This window comes from Orcinus orca, chromosome 12, assembly GCF_937001465.1.
Source record: "Orcinus orca chromosome 12, mOrcOrc1.1, whole genome shotgun sequence".
NCBI classification, from domain to species: domain Eukaryota; kingdom Metazoa; phylum Chordata; class Mammalia; order Artiodactyla; family Delphinidae; genus Orcinus; species Orcinus orca.
The window spans coordinates 2064476-2084623 of record NC_064570.1 but is presented as its reverse complement, the minus strand read 5'-3'; the positions used below and the strand labels follow the sequence as shown (position 1 = coordinate 2084623).

The following is a 20148-nucleotide window of genomic DNA, read 5'->3' as shown; positions in this document are numbered from 1 at the left end:
GGGGCAAAAGCACCATTGAGGGACGGCTACCAGCATAGCGTCCAGGCCGCTGGGAAAGTCTTAATGTTCCCTTTGCTTTTCTCTTTCTGAGACACCAGCTAGCTGCTCAGAGACACTGTCAGGACTTTTTCCCGAGGTCTCCTCTGCTGAATCCATGATCAGGAACGACCGAGAAGCAGCCTCGGGCCCGGAATCCTCTAAACCGGGGCCTTCATACAATTCCAGGAGCGAAGGAATTTGGAGGAACTTGGAAGAACTCCCCACGGGCAACGAGGGCTCGGGTACTGCCGGGGTGAATGAATCTGGACAAGACCAGCCTGAGGCTGGCTGGCCTCAGCTTCACACGACGGCTCGGTGCAGCGTAAACCTCACTCTCAATTGGTTTAGAAAGCGTATTCCCTCAGTGCGTCTATCCTTGCAGATTCTAGGCTGTGGGATCCAAAATGAGATTTCATTTCTTCGCCTGCTACTGAGCCCAGGCAGTGATTCTGTGGAATGTCCGTGCTTGACTCGTCCTGTGTCCAGAGCGCTCGGCCCACGTGATCCGTGGCTGCATCTTTCATGCCTGAGACCCACGGCAAAGCGCAGGGTCCTGTCTGAACCTTCCTAGTTATCGGAATTGCTTCGGCAGTGTGAGCGATGCTCTCGTGGTGAATTCACGTGTAAAGTGGCCTTACAGTGTGTCGCTAAGGACGCTCTCCCAGTGGCAGGAATGCCGGCTCCAGGATGGTGACGCTCGTGAAGTTCCATCTTTGTGTGAGCACAAGGGCGCCCCTCGTCAGAGGGAGACCGACAGCCACACGGGTCCCAGGGGGCAGTGACCGTGCCAGCATCGGGCAGAGCAGGGCCTGGGAGGGGCCCCACCAACTCTCGCAGCAAGAATAAGGAGCCGGGATGGCCTGGAGGGGGAGGCCAGTGGGTCGCCCACGAACTCAGGAGTCTCATCAGTAGTAGGTTCTTCCCAGGGCGGTTATCTGCACATGCTCACTTTCTCGATGGTTCCTTTCTGATTCCGAGTCCCCACCTCAGCCCTGGTGGTCTCCGCAGACGTGAGCAGCCAGCAGCTCCGGGGCCAGTGAGTGCAAAGGCTGGGCCATCCCATCCTGCCGTCTGCGGGTGGATGCAATCTGGGTTCCAGATGACAAAGTTTCTCCTTTTCCCTTTACTATTCTCTATGAACTCGCCTTGCATTCTCATGGGGGTGAGGGGAAGAAAGTCACTTTTTGGCATTTTTTTGGAGCCAGCACAGAGCTAGGTGGAGTCCTATGTAAGTGGACTTCGTAAACCACGGGAGGGAGATGCCCCGTAGCCTCTCTGCAGAGGAGTCCTTCCAAGGAGTTTGGACGACTCACTCGTGCCTTTGGAGTTACAATCACATCGTCTTCTCAGTGTGACCTGGCTCTGCTCGCCTGCGCAGGGGGACCTGAGGCACTGCCGCTGGGACCTGATGGATGCAGTGCAGGAAGCAAACTCACAATGTGCGTTTCTCACAAAGGCCAGAGCATTTGTCGGTTTCCTCTGCTTGCCCCCTCTGAAGTTCTGCTAATGTAAATGTAACATGTGCCACGACGGACCCTGGCAACTGTGGAGTAAGAATGGAAGCGTTCTGAGGGACAGGCAGATGGGAAATATCAGTTAGAGAGAGAAGAGGAATTCCACTCCTTTGTGGACTGCAATGCTTCTTGGGGAGCCTGGGACAGGAAAGGTCCCTTCCAGCTACATACTCAGTTTTTACAAGCAGATTCCATTCTAGAAAGGGGGACAGGAAGAGAAAATCAGATGTTAAGATGATCAGAGGATCACTGTGGAAAATGATGGGCATGGACACTCAATCTTTCTTGAAAGAAGGCAACAGAATATTTTAAAGTTTCATGATCTTCAATCATAACAAGTAAAACTACATGGAAAATGTTCATTTTAGAGGTGTTCATAATAAAGAAAAAATTGGAGACTGCCTAAATACCAGAAAAGGAAGGTGGCTGTATGATTTCGAGCTCTTAGCACATGTTCAGCCGCTATGGACCGCCTTACGCTGGCGGTGCTTCAGGGTGGGAACCGTTCTGATGTAAGAGGTGCTAAGATGTTGTGTATGTGGCCAATTATGATGTGCGGCTGTGTGGCCAGACGGCGTGGATGGGTTTTGGGAGCCCACACCTGGTCGGTACCCAGTGGGCTGTGAGCAGTGTGTGCCTGGTAGGGAGGGCGGAGGTGGGTTTTCCTTGAAGAAACGAATTTTTCCATCTGTCAGTCATCGTAGGAATTGGCCAACTCTGATGCTTACTGTTGACAAGACGAAAAGGCCAGGAATGGGTTTTCTTGATCAAAGAGAAGAATTATTTCACGTGGGCAGGAAGGGGTGGTGACGGGAGTTCCCGTCACTCCCGACTACGCCGTTCCTTCCAGAGCACCTGGCTTGTGCTGGACGGCGTGTGGCCTTCCCAGGCCGCTGAGAAGGGGCCCACGGGGAGCAGGGACCCTTCACACCTTCAACTTCTTCCCTCTGGTCCTGGAGCAGGAGGGTTGGGCGTGGGGAGGGCCGTACCGACACGGGGAGGTCAGGGGGGCACGTGGAATCATGGCCCATCCTGCGCGGTGGTGCAGGTACCGCGAGCCGGGGACGGGGCGCGGGAGGTGTGGTGACGGGGGATATTTGCAAAGGACCGAGCGGCTCGAGCGGCTCCCTGCTTTAACCTGGAGCGACCTCGGCCGGCTCCGGCGGTCCCCCCGGTGTCCCCGCGGTTGAGGGCAGCAGTGCGGCCCCCTGGAGCTCCTTCACGGAGGCAAAGCTGAGCATCGTTGGGACGCATTTCAACTTTCCTAAGACTGACAAGAGTCAGGGTTGCCGGTCAGACCTATGAAGTCATGCTGCAGGCGAGCAGATAGAGGGGCTTTGCCGGGGTGCTGGGGTCCCGGAGGTGGAACACGGGGGCTCATCCTCATAGGAAGGAGGGCGGCCCCTCTGCGCTGCGGAAAGTCCTCGGTGGAAACTATAGGAATTTTTAAAAGGTACTTAGCCTCCCTTTTTTGAACACAAACAATCCCACTCTGCACTGTAACTTCCCCTTTTCTGTTTAAAATAAAGTAAATGAAAGATAAAAATAAACACATCCTTGTAAAAAAGACTAAGAATTATAAGATAAAATATAACAAAAGGTCAAGTAACCTACAATAAAAGGCCAAGTAGGTAAGCATAATAAAATTATTTTGTTTGTTAAAAATAAAACAAAATAAAAACTTGGGGCGTAACATTCGTCTAAACCCAAATGACTTAAAACAGTCGGTAAATGTTCTAAAGCAGCAATGTCCAGTGTAAGAGAATATCCAGTGAAACTGAATGCAAGCCATGTACATAACTGTGTGCTTTCTAGGAGTCACATTAAAAAAGTAAAAAGAAACAGCTGAAATTAATTTTAATGGCATATTTTATACAATTCAATATATCCAAAGTCATCATTTCAATACGTAACCACTATGAAACTTATGATGAAGGCTTCCCTGGTGGTGCAGTGGTTAAGGATCCGCCTGCCAATGCAGGGGACACGGGTTCGAGCCCTGGTCCGGGAAGATCCCACATGCCGCCGAGCAGCTAAGCCCGTGTGCCACAACTACTGAGCCTGCGCTCTAAAGCCCGCGAGCCACAACTACTGAAGCCCGTGCTCCACAACAAGAGAAGCCACTGCAATGAGAAGCCCGTGCACCGCAATGAAGAGTAGCCCCAGCTCGCCTCAACTAGAGAAAAGCCCGCGCACAGCAACGAAGACCCAACGCAGCCAAAAATACATAACTAAATAAAATAAATAATTATAATAAATAAAAGAAACTTGTGATGAGATGGTTTCCTTTTGTCGTTGTATCTTTCTACCCCAGTGTGTATTTTACGCTTGCGACTTGTCACAGTTTGGACGCGCCACTTTCAAGCGCCCTGAACCCTGTGTGGCGGAGGAGTGCCCCCCGGCTGGACAGCTCAGTCTCAGCACAAAGGGCGGAGGCTCAGTCCACACGGCACATTGGAAGCTCTTCAGCACCGACCAGAGGTTTGGACCACAGGGGCATCCGGCAGGGGGAGCCGTCAGGAAGGGGGGTCCGTCCTTCCTAACTCAGCCTCGGCCTGTGGGCCTCACCCCCCCAGCAGCAGCAAAAGAGGCGGCTGGGTCCCCAGCTCTAGACCCAGTGGGCAGTCTGATTTTGCGGGTCGCCATTTGCATTTCTTGGAATACCAGCGAAGTGAAATGATTCTCCCTGGTTTATAGGTTATTTTTGTTCCTGCTTTTACACTTAGAACCAGATTATTGAATTAGAAGACTGTCATATACAACTCACTTAGCATTAAGACGGACGGACGGAGAGAGCGAGTGGGAAGAGAGAGGAACTTTACAACATCCGGACAGCCGTACTCCACTTCTGCAGTTACCGTTCCAGCGCTTCCCCGTCCGTGCCCGCACCCACTCCCTCAGCCAGGGGACTCTGGACATCCCCCACCAAAGGAAGAGCGTATTTCCCTGTCCCGTTGGGGTTGATTTTGCCCAGGAGACTTGCTTTGCTCTGAACATCTTCTGTTGCCAGGAGGAGGACACGGTGCGATAGCTGGGCACAGATGGAGAGGCACGTGAGCAGAGTCTCCCTCTGACCACAGCCCTGCAGCTGGAGGCCACACTGACCCGTGAGCAGTGCAGTGTGGGGAACGCGTGCTCATGGCTGAAGCCGCAGAGTATGCAGTGGCTTGTCCCAAAGCATTAGCATGGCACTGACTGACTACACAACTTGCGCCAGGCCTGGGAGACCATAACCAAGTGTGTGACACAGGAAAATTCCCGAGCCGCACCAAAGGGGCAGGAAAGCTACACATATAAATGCAATCTGGTCGGTGCTCCTAATTCCCTGTAGAAGAAAACGCTACCATTCCCATATGGAGGAAGGGGATTGATGGAGGAGAGAATCAGACTGACACCGAGGCCCTTACTGGGACACTAAACTTAAAAGGCAGTTAGTGTGTATAGGGATTTTGAGAGAAAGAATATTACAGTTTTACCCTTAGCCAAACTGTTGTTTAACTTTGAGAGCAAAAGGCAGATATCTTACCACCCAGGCACTCTTTCTGAAAACAAAGAAATTACTCAATGAAATACACCACCCACACCAAAACTGAAAGAAAACTCCCCAAAGATCTAGAGTCTAAGCCCCAAAACCCTTACTTCTCCACTGAGCAGACTTTTCAAAAGTATGTTCTGAGAAACGTTAGTCTCACAAGACGTTCATAAAACTAGGATTTATTGGCTTAATAAGTTTGGGAGACGTACGCTTTCATCGCGGTAACAGCTAACACTGTGTGTGCACACTTCCAGGTGGGCCCCGGTATCAAGTCACTTAGTCCTCAGACTGCGCCCTGGTGCGGGCACTGTCCTTCCGGCCGTGCCACAGGTGAGGACGGGAGTTACCAAGATGCTGAGTGAGTTGGCCAGTAAGGAAGGCAGGAGCTCCAGTGCCTCCTACACGACCTTCCGACAAACAGCCACAATCCTGCAGGCGTCCTCACAGCCCTGTGCGTCCACATCGCTGTGCTTTTGTCTGCAGGAGGGATGCGTAAGTAGCCACAAACCAAAATGAAATGTCCACCTGTTGTCCCCATCTGCCCAGCGCCCACCTGGGGGTGGCTGGGGGGTGTCCTTCCCAGCTGCATGTATGATGCCGGAGTGTTGTCAGCCCAGGTCCCTGTTTGTGGGTCCAGGGATGAGGATGTGATGTTCTCTTGGCCTCAGCACCAGGCCAGGAGGGGGCAGTGACACCAGCGTGGTGATGAGTGAGCTTTCCTGAGTGTCGCTGTAAAGACTCTTTCTTTTCTCCCTAAGACCGTGAGCAAGGTGAGAACGTGTGCTCCCACCACTTCTATTCAACACTGCACAAGCCCGTGAAATAAGCCAAGAATGGAAATAGAAGACAAACATATTGGTCAGGCAGAATAAAATCTGTCTTTATCTGCAAATGACATGACTAAGTATGTAGAAAATTCTAAGGAATCGCCAAAAAAGCTTCCAGAGCGATCAAGTAATTTAACAAAATTGTAGGATACTAACAACATCAACAACAAAATCCATTATATTTCCGTGTACTAGCAATGCAAAAAATGGAAAATGAAAACATTTTAAAAACCTTGTATAAAAGTATAAAAAGCATGCTTCAGGAGAAATTTAACAAAATAAGTATAAGATCTAAAAAAAAAAAAAAAAAACCACACTGGAAATAGGATACATTGCTGAGAGAAATGGTAGACGACCTGAATAAATGAAGAAATACGGATTAAGTACGTTAATGTTGCTAAAAGGTTAATTCTTCTCAGCTGATCTGTAGATTGGGTGCAGTCCACACCACACACGCCACATAAACAAGCGTGTGTGTGTCTGAGCTACAGAAGCCCCTGGGAACCCATCTGAGGACACGGGTCCACCAGGCAACTGGGAACCACAGGTGACTCTGAGGGACATGGAGAGTTTTAAATAAAACGAAAACAATCAGATATGGGGACAGCGTGTTCCCTGTACTGAATTCTTTTGTCTGTTTTTAATAAATTTTATTTATTTATTTACTTTTGGCTGAGTTGGGTCTTCGTTGCTGTGTGCAGGCTTTCTCTAGTCGCGGCGAGCGTGGGCTACTCTTCGTTGCGGTGCTCGGGCTTCTCTTGTTTATGGAGCATGGGCTCTAGTCACGCGGGCTTCAGTAGTTGTGGCACGTGGGCTCAGTAGTTGTGGTGCACGGGCTTAGTTGCTCCGCGGCATGTGGGATCTTCCTGGACCAGGGCTCGAACCCGTGTCCCCTGCATTAGCAGGTGGATTCTTAACCACTGTGCCACCAGGGAAGTCCTGAGTTCTTTCTTTTTTTTTTTTTTCTTTTTGCGGTACGCGGGCCTCTCACTGCTGTGGCCTCTCCCGTTGCGGAGCACAGGCTCCGGACGCGCAGGCTCAGCGGCCATGGCTCACGGGCCCAGCCGCTCCGCGGCATGTGGGATCCTCCCGGACCAGGACACGAAACCACGTCCCCTGCATCGGTAGGCGGACTCTCAACCACTGCGCCACCAGGGAAGCCCCTCCCCTGAATTCTTAAAATGAGAAACATAAACAGCCTTGTCTTTACGTGACGTTCGAATTTCAAAACAGAGATTTCTTTTTTTAATTTCCTTTCTCCTGCTTCCCTTCACACTATCCTGCCCAGTTCTTTGAATTGCAGAGGTTGGAGGTGGTAACAGAAAAGCGACGACAGAACCAGCCAGAGCTCCGCCTTAGGCCAGTCGGGTCCTCCAGGCAGAGCTGACGAAGGACTGAAAAGAACACGCCAGACTCAGCCCCTCAGCGGCGGGGTCTGCACGACTGGGAATCACAGCTCCATCAGCGAGGCCTGCTGGCAGGAAACGGGGACAAAGCTGCCCTGTGAATCCCATGAGACAGCGTGACCCGAGCGGGACCCGGGGGCAAAGCGCTGATGACTTCAGCACCTGCGCAAGAGGCAGGCTTATCCCACGTGGGCAGAGACGCCTGCGTTCCTGTCCACACGCGCAAAGGCTGCTGCAAGAGGTGAAGCGCCGCGAATTAAAAGCGCTACACTTGCACGTAGCTTGCTGTTCTGAGAGCTTAAATTCTTCCTTTCTCCCTTTCTTGACCATCTGAGGAATGTGAGCTCTGCCTTATGTAAATATTATGCACAACTGGGTGTCCCTAATTGGACCAGCCTCTGTCTCTCCACCCCTCCTCTCCAGGGCCACCTTTTCTTTACGGGAAGCACAAAGCTCTGAATTATGCATGCGTCCGCCGGGAGGTCCAGCCAGGCCTGGGCTCTCGGACAAAGGGGTGCAGCCCGGCTAGCGTCTCACTTTTGTCTGTGCCTTCCATCTTTTGTGAAGTGGCATGGGAAAAACCCTAACAAGGCTGCTTGACTGCTGCAGAAATTCTTGTCAGATACAGAGGCAGACCCCCTTCCACCTGGCGAGCTCCAGAGAGCACGCAGCCCCCAGCCCTCGGGCAGCCCCTGCTACGGCCTTATTTCATTTCCTAGGCAACGGAAAGCCAGAGGGAAACAAGGTACCACGGGAGATGAATCTGATGTAAGAAAAGACAGATTAGAAGAGCGGAATCGGAAGGCTGTCTGCCAGCCCGTCCTGTCTGGGAGGAGATTGAGGGAAGGGCCTCCCTCCTGCCAAGTCAGGAAGATGGGGCGGCAGCCAATGGACTGCCCTTCAAGGTCAAGGATGCTGCACCCCACCCCCTTTTCCTAAATGCTCCTTGAACGATGAGCTTAATGTTAACCCCTGAGTCATTGCAGTTTCTCCGGCTATGGTTGACTAAAGCAATACAATCATTGAAACTGATAGTGAGGCAGAATCCTTCAAAAACATGGAATCTGTCTGTGAGATAAATGCAGGAAGACATACCATTCAGTCACAGGGACCCACCACTAAATAATAATACGCACTTTGTACAAACACAAGTTGAAATAAATTTTAAGCAAGTTAAGCAGCTCAGCCTTCACTGGGTGCTTCGTGAAGGTTAAGTGCTGAAATTCAGATAAGAATCCCTGTGCTGCTGTGTCTGTCAGCCCTGCCCCACCCCCTCCGTGGGTAGAAGGTCCCTTTGTCTACTTCCTGTGTCGTCACTTCACATTCTGACACAGGATTCTGCCCTGATCGTCTGTGTTTCCTCCTGAGACAGCCTGTCTTTCAAGATGCACAGCGATTCCTGACAGGCAAGAAATAGATATTGAAAAACAAGTCGTGTTTTGGATTAGTGTGGCTTTGCGGTACCAGACGAATGGATTATTTCCTGCCTGGCCTGGAATCCTTGATGTCTGGGGTGGGAGTGTTTTCAGGGCAGGGAAATGATAGCAGATAAAGCCCCAGAGGAGGGGAGGACCGTGATGTCTGCTCCATGAAATGAGTCAGAAAGCAAGGCTAAGGGAGCCATTTTGCATGTGTGTCATTTAGAAAATACACACGTATTATGTATTTTAAGGCACTTGGACATTTTTGTTACACGAGTGGATAATTGTTATAATCTGAAAGATGGCTTTCCATTGGGGAGGAAAAGGGTTTGAGTCCTTTCAACAACCCCTGGACCTCATGTCAATAGAAGGAACAAAGAAATAACAAACGTACACCAGCTCAAGCCTGCGGAAGGTTTTCACACCCTCCTTATAAACGTCTTATTAACTGCAAGCCCCATGAGGCCAAGGACTGTGTCTTTGTGTTGTCATTATGTAACAGGGAAGAACCTTTGTATTCTATGACAAGTTAATCGCTAAAGGGATAAGGGATGTTGCTTATAAGCTTAAATTATGCATAATGACCCATCTCTGGGAACCCTGCCTCCCAGGTAATGAGTGTTAGGTTAAAATACCTTTGTTCAGCCCACAGGAAACATCCTGACCAGCCTACCTGTGAATGGCTGCAGGAAGGAAGAAATTAGTACATCCCCTCTGGAGGCTGCCTGGAACCAGGACTTTACTTCCTCCCCCTTTAGTATAAAAGAAGTCTGAATGCTAATCCAGGTGAGATGGTTCTTTGGGACATGAGTCCACCCTCTTCTCCATCTGCTGGCTTTCCACATAAAGTCGCTATTTCTTGCCCTGACTGCTCATCTCTTGGTTGACTGGCCTGTCATGTGGTGAGCAAGAAGAGCTTGGACTTGGTAACAGTTACGTACCCAGCCTAGCATGGAGTAAACTCAGTATCGGTCATACAAAAAATGATGGCATCTCTGGTATTAATTTTCCAGACTTCGCTCTTCCCAGCTGCACTTTCACCTCTGGCCATTCAAAGGACACCAGATTCTGAAACGTGCTCTGCACTCCTGCCCTCCACAGCATAATGCTTGTTGAGTGATTGAATGTTCCTGTCCAGACGGATAAGCAGAGGGAGGTCCTGAGTCTCACCTGTGAGCAAGGAGAAGCGATGTCCGGTCCTACAGGGCTGCAGGCAGAATCAATCATCCTCTGAGGCCAGGAGTTCTGCTCTCAAAGTCCCCACAAGAAAGGACAAGCTTGGGTCCCATGACATCAATCTAAGGAGCTGGGGCACCTACCAGACTGTTTCCAGCATCACTAATAGCTTCTTATCAATCTGGAGATTGGGATTGACACATGTACACTAATATGTATAAAATGGATAACTAATAAGAACTTGCTGTATAAAAAAATAAATAAAATTAAATTTAAAAAAATTCTATTGATAATGAGTTCTTCGTAGTCTTTCCTGAACCTGTTTAAGGATTCAGCTCTTCAATTTCATGGGGTATCTCTCGAGAGCAAAAAGACAGTGTGGATGTCATAGTCTCTACATCTTACAGGAATTATCTTACATTTTTAAAAGGGAGGAGCCTGTCTACCTCAATCATACTTTGATAGTGTTCGTCTCCTTTTGTGAAAGTAAAATCTTACATTCATTCTATCTGCATATAGAATTTTTGGTTTCTCTACAGTTTTTGGTTACTATCTGCTCACTCCAGAGTTCAGTAATCCTGCTATTACCCCCTCCCCTCCCACTATCCCCTCCATCTGGAACTACTCTCTTCTCCAGATCTCAGGGGGGCATCACTTCTTCCACTGTGTGGATTCCTTTCCACGTGCGTTTTTCGAGAATCTCCTCCATGGGATCTAGGATACGAAGCAGTTGCAGAGACCACACTGGCTCTGAAGATGGACTTAATGTCAGCACCTAGCACAGAGCCCAAAACATGAGAAATGCTGGCACATATGTGAAGGAAAAATTGCTGCAAATTTTCCTTCTGCACAGCTGGAGGGTAGATTTTTGGTTGGTTTTCTTGTTTGTAGCACATACCTCTAAAAAATTAGCTGGACCTTTGCTTGGTGTTTAGATGTATGGTGTCGCTTCCACTTGCTTTTAACAAAGTGTTTTAGATGGTCACAGGCTCCCTGGGAGCTTTTGGTTTTAAATATTTTACCGCGATTTTCCCCAACGATTAACTGAGATTCATTGTCTCTCACGTGCACCCTTACGAATTTTCCTTCGGCTTCCGTTCAACTTCTTTTTGAAGATGACAGCTCAGAGCACCTTAATGATCGGTGATTCTATTTCTCCCCGTGCAGATTTCATCATTCTTTGGAAATATCAATTGTATGTCTGGGCAAATCCGCTATTTTCTTAATGCCTCAGCAATCCAGAGGCGCTCTAGCCCTGCTGTGTCGATGACGGTCCTCGTGCTGGTGCAGGAGAGGCGGGAACGGTGATCTGGAGGCACAGAAACACCAGTTTGGCCTTGAGAGAAGAATTCCCAACAAGTCAACACCCACTTACGTCATCCAGGTCTCGGCAGAAGGGCCGAGTGGGCCCAGGCCTCTCCCACGGCCCAGCACACCGACCCTGAGACCCCGACGGGGAAGGCAAGCAGGGTGGCTGGTCGGCAGGTTTCCATCATGTTCTGTACTGAGCTGCACTTTGCCGAGGAGGGCGGGCACAGGGCGTGGGGCAATGAGGAAAGAGGTAGGAGGTCTGCGGGGATAAGCTGGGAGCTCTGAGTCAGTGTGAAAGCCGGCTGTGGACATAGCTGACTAAGCACTGTGCTTTGGAAAGCAGGGCTGTGCGGACCCAAAGCTTGCCCTGAGGGGGCTGGGGAAAGGAGTCCCCGACCAATTATTGGGTAGCCTGAACTTTCTCATCTTTGGAAACATTGCGATGTTCTGGAGTGGTCTGCACCTCTGACATCTGATCAATGGAATCACACCTGAAAGAATGAATGGTCCTACTTACATGTATATTACATCTAAACTAGATTATATAATGAAAGTACTCATTATTGACAAGAAGTGATTTAAAGTTTTTACAAGAAAAAAGTGGTAAGTGGTACAGCTGAGTAAAGCAAATGTGTGTGTTCACATATATATACACGTGTATATATGCATGCACACACACACACACGCACACACACATGCATCTGTTAATATATATCCGCAGCAGAAAAGAGCATAGCGTAACGTGAGGCTCTAAGAACTGCTAACTTCACAGCACAGATGGGAAATCCAAAATCCCACGTTCTCACTGTGTTATATTAGAAGCACAGTCATGGCTCTGTGGCTGATAATATCATATAATCTGCTTAGCTCACAAGTATTTCTGTGGGCGTCAGGAAAATGCCCTTCCGGACCAGCCTGCACAGAGTAGGAGCCCGTCTCCGCTGGGGTTACTTTGTGGGATCACTGTATGTTGAGCCTTCCGTCTGAAGATGGATGGTAGGGAATGTAATCTACAAAGGTCTTGTGTTACAGGAATTCATTGGTTCTTCGGAAATAAATCCACCCAGCTTCTGGTCCCAACACTATTATTTCTGTGGAAATTTAAGCAAGTCTTTGATATCTATTTACTAAAGTAAAGATACTACCAGCTCTACCTAACTCATTGTTGTTGAGAATTAGCTGGGAAACTATAAGGGAAAGCCCCTTGGGAAAAGTATAGACACATCCCCACAAATTTGTTATGGGTGATGGTGGCAGTGGGTACGGTCAGAGAGTGCTGACACCTGCAGAAAAGGAAGCCACGCTCCTCAGAGACCCGAAGCACAGTGAAGCTCGGCCAGACCCTGTGACTCTCCCATGACTGGGCATGCTGGGCCACTGGTCCACTAGGAACGGGTGTCTCATTATCTGAACTGGAGAAGTGGGGAATCTAGGCAGAAGGGCTCTCGAGCTCAGCGCTCTTCCCCAGTGCCATCTGGCGGTGCGAGCGCCTGTGTGAATTGAGTGCCTTATACTCTATGGTGTGGTCGCTCACCCTCGGCGCCCCTCACCATCCCTGGCTGGTGGCGGAGACTCCGCCTGTGTTGAATCGAGTCGTGTCCTGCTCATGAAGAGAAGAGGCCTCCACGGAGGAGAAGACATGGATGAACACGAGGCCAAGGGCTGCGTCCCAGACCCTCCTCTCGAGAGCAGCCCTCCAAACCCCATGCGGTGGCAGCAGAAGGAAGAGTTCCAAGGCAGGGCCTGTGTCCATGCCTCTGGAGCCTATGTCCCTGTAAGACCCACGTGTCCTCGGGGTGAGTTCCAGTCGCTGGTAATGTTTAGAACACAAGGCACTTCTTCCCATGAAAGCCTCAGGCAGGAACCCCGAATGGAGTCCTTGCTCCATGCAAGGAGCCAATGCTGGGAGGAAGGGGGTGGAAAAGAGGGGACAGTCAAGAAGCACGAGGGGACACCTCTGCGGGAGACATACCGAGAGTCCACACCTCTCAGCCACAGGCTCCCGGGACTCCAGCTGTGGCCCTGCGGCCATGGGAGCAGCCATGTCCCCAGGGTCACTGGTCCTCCCCCACCTGCCACAGGTAGGCCACTCCCCCATTCAGAGGAGTCTCACCCCGAGACCCTGGGTGCCCACTGTGAGCCTGCTGGCAGCACCGGGGACTCAGGATTCATGGCCAGAGCCCTGAGGACACTGCATTGGGATGCACGGACTCTGACGACTTTCCTCATTGTCTGAGTCACTGGGGGTCTCTCACCGGTTCCTCTTCCTCAGCCCCAGGCACTTGTAACAGGTTGGCTTATGTTCCCCCAAAAGATGGGCCCAAGTCCTAACCCCTAGTACATGTGACTTTGACCTCATTTGGAAAGAGTGCCTCCACAGAGGTTGTTAAGCTGAAGATGTCAAGTTGAAGTCCTCCCAGATTTGGGGTGGGCTCTTAATCCAGCAGCCGGTGTCCTTCTAAGAGAAAGGAGAGGCAGATTCGAGGCAGAGACATGGGAAGAAGGCCCTGTGGAGACGCAGACAGACATTGGAGCGACGCTGTCCCAGGCCAGGGATGGCGGCCACTGCCAGGAACTGGATGAGGCAGTGGGCTCCTCCCCTGGAGCCTCTGGAAGGAGCTTGGCCCCGCTGACACCCTGACTTCAGACTCCTGGCCTCCAGAACCGTGATGGGTACGATTCTGTGGCAGCCCACAAAGGTTGTGGTCATTTCGACGGCCGCCCTGGACAGGAGCTGGGAAGGCCTGCAGTCACACGGCGGGTGTCCAGCCCACACCCTCCTCTTCCTCCCACTATGCTTTCCTCACTAACGTGGACGAGCTTGCACTCGCATGTGTACACATACAACACGCGAGTACACACAGACATTTAACATCCAGGAGTCGGTACCTGGAAACCTCAGGTGGTCCTGGGAAGGGCTGTGTCCAGCAGAGCTGCGACTTTACCCCTCACTCGAAGTGGCTGTTCCGGCCGTCCTTTTCCTGTAAGTTTCTGGATGGGATCAGGCACAAGTCCTCTGTGACCCGTGAATGTCAAGGAACACACGGTGCTTCCTAAGGCCGCCCTTGACCTGAAGCTAAGGGGCTGCACCCTCCCCCTGACTCTGGGCCGTTTCACTTGTCTTCTCGGTGGCCTGTCATCTCACTTTGGAAGGCAGCATCTGTTCAATCTTGACGTACAAAATTCCTATTTTAACCTTTTATTGCTCATTAAATAGGGGAAAGCTGGTTCCTCACGGCAACATGTTTGCTCTTCCGAATGCGAGGGACTTGATACCCAGAAGACGAAGTCCAAAGATGCGACTTAGACGCGGAGACGAGGCTTTCCTCGCTCTTTGTGTTTGTCGCCAGAATTGCCGATCGACATCCCCAAAGCTCTGGCGCTGCATTGCCCTGATTGGAAACCCCGGGCTCAGTTAAGGGGTCAAAGCCACGGGAGGAAGGCTGAAGTTCAAAGGCAAAGTGTGGGGAGAGGGAGGAAGCGGCTAACTGGGCAGAAAGGAAGGATGGCTGGCTTGTCCCCTCCCCGAGGAGCCGGTTCTTCATGCGTGAGGGGTCCCGAAGTGGAAAGCCGGGTTCAGACTCTTCCTGCTGTGAAAATAGCAGTTCTTACAGGTATTAGGGAAAATCTGTGCAGAGCCGTGATGTGTGTTTAGAGCCCCCAGAGGAGGAAAAATGCAGTTTGGGGAGGACGGCCAGGGTTTGGGGAATGTAGTTCAGGGAAGAATTCCATGAGCAAATCTGGCTAAGTTACCAAGTCCACAGAAGGGTGACTGGAGCCAATTCAATAATATTCCAGAGCAACAGACACGCAAGTCACTGAAAAACGTAGATCTTCTCTGTCTAAAGTTTAATTCAGAGCCTGGGCTGTAATAAACAGAGCTGGAATGAATGAAAACCTGTTTTCAGATATATTTTCAAAACAGGAGTGGGTGACAATGAACAAATCACTGTCAGCCACACTGGGTCTTCATAACAATGAAGGGAGCAATGGATTTTTAGGCCAGTTCACAGGAAAGCGGCTAAGCTTCTGACTAATTGATGGCATTTTCAGCATTCGACCTGCCCAATGACCTCTGAAGCAGTGACTTAGCTGAAAAAGGAGGCCAACCAGAGAAGGCAGTTAAAAATAGAGTGTCAAGCTCAATTAACTCAGCCTGGAGGAGATGGGAATTATAGTTTGGGAACTCGAGATTGAAGGAGGACTTATGGAGGGCTGGAAACTTCCAATTCAGAGAAAAAGGAACGCTTCCTGGCACGGGATGAAGTTCCTAGTGACACAGGCTGTGCTCCCTCACCCAAGGGCACCACTCAGAGATGCGGCCGGTCCTGACCTCCCCCGGGCGTCTGGTTCAGTCTGAACAGGGGCTGACAGGAGGGGAAGAGAGGGGCAAAGACCACCGGCAGCTGTGACTCTAAATTGGGATGAAGAGGGTCTGGGCTCTGCGTCTTAGAGCGTGGCCAGAAGCAGGGGCAGGCGCCCAGAGACGGCCACCAGGGCTGGAGCAGAGCCTCAGCCTGGCTCTCGGTGCCCCTTTCCCCCCAGGCTCCAGCACCTTCCTCCAGGCCTCAAGAAATAACCCGAGATTGTCAGAGTGAGACGAGCTGGGGCCTGGAGAGGCAGACCCGGCTCAGATCTGCACGAGACACTTGCTACCTGTGTGGCCTCGGGCATAGTCTCTGAACTGCAGGGATGTCACCCATGAAAGGAGATTACCTTCAGCCTGTGTCACTGGGCATTGGCTGGGAATTCACACCACGAGCCCTAAAGCCCCGCACAGATTCTAACCACAGGAATTTCACTGTGGCACGAATGTGTATCAGTCAGCTCAGGCTGTCACTGCCATAACAAAATACCACGGGCGGAGGCGGGAGTGGGGGGCGGGCTCAAACAACAGAAACTTACTTCCTCACAGCCTGGAAGCTGGACATCCAAGAGCCAGGTGTCGGCAAGATGCTCTTCTCCCGGTGTCTTCACATCCTCCTCCCTCTGTGTCCAAATGTCCCCTTTTTAAAGGGCCATCAGCCTTACTGGAGCAGGGCTGCCCGATCACCTCGCTTAGCCTGACTACTGTGTAAAGACCCTCCCTCCAAATAAGGTCACCTTCTGAGGCTCTGGGGGTTAGGATTTCAGCACAGGGATTTTGGAGGGTACAAATCAACCCATAGCAAGAATAAATGTGCCTCAAATTCATGATAATGTTTTTTACTGAAGAGCCAGAAACATTGTCCAGCTTTACAGTAACAGGTCGCAGTCTTGGTTACTGTTAGAATAATTGGGGGAGAGTTTATCACCTTGAGGCCCAGGCGACACCCCAGATCAGGTAGGTCAGAGCCCTGAGGGGTGGGATCTGCGCACTGGTGTATTTTAACGCTTGCTGGTACCAAGGTGGAGAACTACTGCCTTAAACAGACTGGAGGGCTGGGGCTGATTCCATTTCGATGGGGCAGACCTTGCTCCCCTGAGGGTTTCTGTTCTCCGTTGGAAGTTTAGGAGGCACCCGATTCTTGAGTAGGCTTTAGGTGAGTCGAAAATTTGGAGTAGAAGCTAGGAAGTAGTCTCTGTGGTTAAAAGAAGAGAACAAATGCTCAGCAGAGCACAGCCCTCAGAGGAGATGCTCACTCCAGGGCCCACGAGCACGGAAGGGGCCGTCCACGCAGAGAAGATGCAGGACGGGGTCCGGATGCCTGTGGGCTGTGCCAGCCTCTGGGGCTAGAGCGAGGCCACCCCAGGAGGGTTCCTGGAAAAGGCAGGCTGTTCATCACGGCAAAAGCCGGAGTTTGGAAAACCCAGATGCTGAGATATTTTCCAGTTTCTGGGCTCCTTAGCCCTACCTTGAGTTTTAGTAATTCTTTTTGAAAGTTTCAGTGATGTCAAGGGGAGCAAAGAGGCCCTTCTGCTCACCCTTGGACTGGCAAGTACCCTTGGTGAGGTCTCAGGGTGGATACAGTAGCATCAACAGGAACCCCTGTTGGAGGTGAAACCCAGAGGACCAAGGTGGGCTGCTCGCCCAGTCACCCCTCCTCAGCGAGCCCCCCTCCTCGCCTTCCTTCCTTCCTTCGTCCATTCATTGTCCCCACAGTCGCGGACAACCCTCAGTGTGCCCAGCCCTGCCCTGCACCTGGATGAGGCACGAGGGAGATGGACCAGATTCTCGCCTGGCTGGAGCTTATAACTTATGGGAGCAAATTAACGATCAATATGCATCAGCTTCAGGGGCTGAGAAATGCTCTAAGAAAAATACAACTAGGTAGGGGGATAGAGGAAGCACAGGTGGGCACTGGAAGGTACTCTTCCATCCAGGGAACCAGGGAGAACGGAGTAAAAAAGTGATGGAGCTGAAGGCTGCACTTGCTTCTTCCTGAGGCTCAAGCTGGTGTTTCCTTAGCTTCGCAGTTTACAGAGAACCTCCCGGTCCAGCCAGTCCACTGTCTGAGATCATGCCCACGGTGGCCCCTGAGTGGAGGCAGCAGGCGTTGCTGTTTCTGTTGTCAGGTGACAAGTCTGCCATGGGATGCAGCAGCCAGACTGACGCCTGGCCGCCCCCATGGCCCCTCACGCTTTGTCCAACCCTGATGTCCGTGTCTCCGGTGACAACCAAATGGAGGGGGAAGGAGGAAGCAGCCCACGTCGGGGACCTTGCCTGTGGACAGCAGGCAGGCTGTGCCAACCATTGCCACCTTTGCTTCTCCCAGCATCCCCTGGGCACGGCTCCCGGACGCCTCAAGCTTGGAAGTGGCTTCCCGTGGCCTTCCTGAGAGCCGGCAGGCTTCTCTGCTTGTCGCTCAGTTCTGGCATCAATGTGAACTGTTTTGTTTTGTGTGTTTTTAAGTGGAATTCAAGTTCGTATAATGGAATTAACCATTGTCCTTGGTTCATGACATTTTCTCGTCTTTGGTTCATACCTGACTCTCCGGCCACCTTGTATTTTATTTATTTCATTTAACCATTTGTTTGTTTTTAGTTATATGATGACAACCCACGACGTACACCACTGGGGCAGAGAACTTCCATACTGACAGCTCACGTCTCTGTGCCCCTCCCACCCCTCTGCTCTCCTTCCTCCCAACCCCCAACAGGTCACCCCCAACAGGTGATGCTGTCCTGAATCTTGTGTCTGTGGTTCTCCTGATACGTTTATCGTGCAGTGTTAGCAGGGTGTGTGTGTGTGTGTGTGTGTGTGTGTGTCTGTGTGTGTGTCTGTGTGTGTGTGTCTGTGTGTGTCTGTGTGTGTGTGTCTGTGTGTGTGTGTGTCTGTGTGTCTGTGTGTGTGTCTGTCTGTCTGTGGTGTGTGTGTGTGTCTGTGTGTGTCTGTGTCTGTGTGTGTGTGTCTGTGTGTGTGTGTCTGTGTGTGTCTGTGGGTGTGTGTGTCTGTGTGTCTGTGTGTGTGTCTGTGTGTGTGTCTGTGTGTGTGTGTCTGTGTGTGTGTCTGTGGTGTGTGTGTCTGTGTGTGTGTGTGTCTGTGTGTGTGTGTCTGTGTGTGTGTGTGTCTGTGTCTGTGTGTGTGTGTGTGTCTGTGTGTGTGTCTGTGTGTATCTGTGTGTGTGTATCTGTGTGTGTGTGTGTCTGTGCGTGTGTGTCTGTGCGTGCGTGTGTGTGTGCATGTGTGTGTGTGTGTGTGTGACCCTAAGGAGGAATGGTTGGCTCAGATATGGCTGCTTTTGTTGTTTTAAAAGCTATTCTTTAAGCCACTACTTATCAAAGTTTAGTCTCTGAACTGCAGCACCTGGGAACTTGGAGCTATTTAGAAACTCCTGCAATGCATGCAAATTCTTGACTCGCCTATTCTCCACCCCTCCTCCAACCTACTGAAGTAGAAACTGATTCGAGTGTCTCTGATTATTAATGAGGCCGGCAACCTCTCGATGTCCTCACTGGACGTTTGTGTTCTCTCTTCTCTGAAATGTCTGGTGGATTTTCGCCCATTTTTCTACTGGGTTGTTTATCATTTTCTTACTGATTTTAGTTCTTTATATATTTTTGACGCTGATTCTTTCGGTTTAAGTGCATAGAGAATATTTTCTCCCATTTATAGTCTGCGTTTTCTTTCTCTATGTTGCTTCACGATGAACAGAATTTCTAATTTTCATATAACTAAATGTATTTTGTTGTGGTGGTGGTTAACTTTTTGAGTCTTATGTAAGAATTCTTACCTCACTCCAGGATAGGAAGAAAGAATACACCTGTATTTTCCACTAAACTTTTAAAGGGTTTTCTTTTGACATATGAGTACTAAGACTGTCTGGAATTGCTTTGTATGCGGGATAAAATAGAGATCCGAGGCCATTAATTTTTCCATGTGAATAATCACTGTTTCAGGCTCCTCTTCTTCCAAGACACGAGGACCCTAAGCTCCTATAGGTGTGGGTCTGTTCATTCCATTCGATGTCTGTATTCTTATATCATCAGCAACCGTGTTCTTTTCAATAGCTTCATAATAAACACTGATGTCTGGTAGTCAGGTCCCCTCTCCCTACATGTGTTGGCTATTCCTGGACCTTTGATATTTCATAATGTTTTTTAGAATCAGCTTGTAAAGACCCGTGCAAAACCCTGCTGGGAGTTTGATTTTGGGCTTTTGCATTAAACGGATAGATCAAGTTTAGAATTTCCAGATTATGCCCCAAACTTCCTACAAAACCCTTCTTTTCAGGCCGGTGGGTCATCCTCACCTTCAAGCTTTTGCTCACGTCACTTCTCCAGTTTCTCAAAGTCTCGCCTCAGCTGAGAGCACAGCCCCCCTCCTTTCCCCATCTTCACCCTCGCAGCCCAGCTCGGCCTCCTTCCTGCACTTTCTCTCAGGGCTCCGGCCCACGGGGCTTCTCCGTCCTAATAAGATGGGGGCAGTGTTGGCAGAGGAAACTCTGTTAAATATTAGCTGTTATGATTAGTACGTAGATAGTTTCCTGATTCACTTCG

General features: G+C 50.5%; 1 long non-coding RNA gene across 1 annotated transcript; it reads left to right on the top strand.

Moving 5' to 3' along the window:
• The first annotated feature begins 8706 nt into the window (after positions 1-8706).
• Positions 8707-10199, top strand: LOC125960620 (uncharacterized). The gene is made up of 2 exons (XR_007470475.1): positions 8707-9528; positions 9756-10199. It is a non-coding gene; the product is annotated as an uncharacterized LOC125960620 (long non-coding RNA).
• Positions 10200-20148: the final 9949 nt, after the last annotated feature.